The sequence below is a fragment of the Vulpes vulpes genome, chromosome 14 (assembly GCF_048418805.1).
Source record: "Vulpes vulpes isolate BD-2025 chromosome 14, VulVul3, whole genome shotgun sequence".
Lineage (NCBI taxonomy): Eukaryota > Metazoa > Chordata > Mammalia > Carnivora > Canidae > Vulpes > Vulpes vulpes.
Window position 1 is genome coordinate 110,528,546 of NC_132793.1, and position 1,614 is coordinate 110,530,159.

Consider the following 1,614-nt stretch of genomic DNA (forward strand, 5'->3'; position numbering starts at 1 on the left):
CCTAAGGTCTCATTTTTTTTTCTGGCTTCCCTCTAAGCTCAGCTGGCTCTCTTGTAATGGGGGGGGGGGGGCTGGACCCTTCCCATGGCTCTCACATAGCAGGGGCCTGACATCCAGCCAGGGGTGGGTCCCCTCAACAAAACCATGGCAGGTGGAACTCCCATCCATCCATTGGGCGGAGCAAGAAACCTGGCCCTGAACCTGAGGCTCCCACTGTGACCTCTGCTCTACTGCTCTGTCCCCACAACACGGGCCCTGGCTGCAGGAGGGCTCTGAAACGCTTCTCGGGTTTATGTGAGATCAAGCCCGATGATCTAAAAAAAAAGTGGCACAGGCTGTCTGTCTCTCTTCTTCCACAGTGATCCCAGTAAAGGCTGAGAGGGGCAGGTGGATTGAACCTGATTCACCTCAGGCTTTGGTGACTTGAGGTGTCACTGGTCCAGCTCCCCTGTCCTGGCACAGATGCTCTCAGGTATGAGTCCTGCTCTGGCTGGGGTCACAGACCCATGCATCCTTGGCTAACCTGGCCAGTACCCATCCACTCTTGGAAGGCCTAGGACAGCAGTGAAGACCTCTGTGGCTTTGCAGACCTGCCTATGGGAATGGCCAGAGCACCTGCATCCCAGCAGTTGCCCCCAGGTCCTGAGGTGCTGCTGGCTCTGCCCCTGCGCCAGCCCCGCGGGGCTTCCTGCTCTTCCAGAGGACACCAGGCCACATCTTTCCCACCAGGTCGGGGAGCTGCATCCCTGACACCCTCTAACCCAACCCCAGGATGCTGGGTGCTTCATGCTCGCTCCTCCTCTGGGTCCCTTCCCGAGTGCCACTCCCTTTTCTCCCTAAACATGGCACTCTGCCTCCAGGTGTCCCGGCGGAGGGGAGCGCAGAGCGGGCAGGCAGGGAGCTCTGTCTCCTATCTGGCCCCTCTCTACACCCCCATGCAGAGCTTGGGGCTTCCCCGTTGGAGCCCCGGACCGACCGCACCGTCCCAAAAGGCCCCTCCCGGCCCAGGAAGGTCTGCAGCCCGCCAGGAACGCGCGTGCGCCGCCCCGGGGCGGCCCTAGGGAGCCGGAGGCGGCGGGGAGGGAGACGACCCCCCGCCGAGACCGGGAGGGGCCCTGGACCACGGCCGGCTCCCACTGCTCTGCCGGTCACTCCAGGCGGATCTGGGGGGACACGCGAGAGGGCGAGCGCCTTGCCCCAGGTCACACAGCGGGTCGCAGGCAGCTCACCGGCTGCGCGCCGAGCCGCCCCAGCGTACGGTCGGGAGTGAGGACCCTAAACGACCCTTCGCGCCGGCCGTGGCCGCGCGCCCCCTCCCCGCCGCAGGCCACGGCCGCCAGCCTCCGCCGCCCGGTACCCCAACGTCACTTCCAGCGCAGGCAGAGCGCACGGCGGGCGGGGCTTCGGCCCGGGGGTGGGGCCTGGTGGCGCGTGCGCAGTCCTGCCGCCGACGCGGATGCGCGATCCCGAGCTGGCCGACGGCGGGGGAGCTGCGGGCGGGACGTCGAGAGGCCGCTCCCACGCCCCCGCGCAGGCCCCGCCCCCGTGCGCGGCGCTGAGGGCACGGCCGGGCGCAGGCCAGCTGACGGGCGCGCGGCGGCAGCGGCGGGGGCC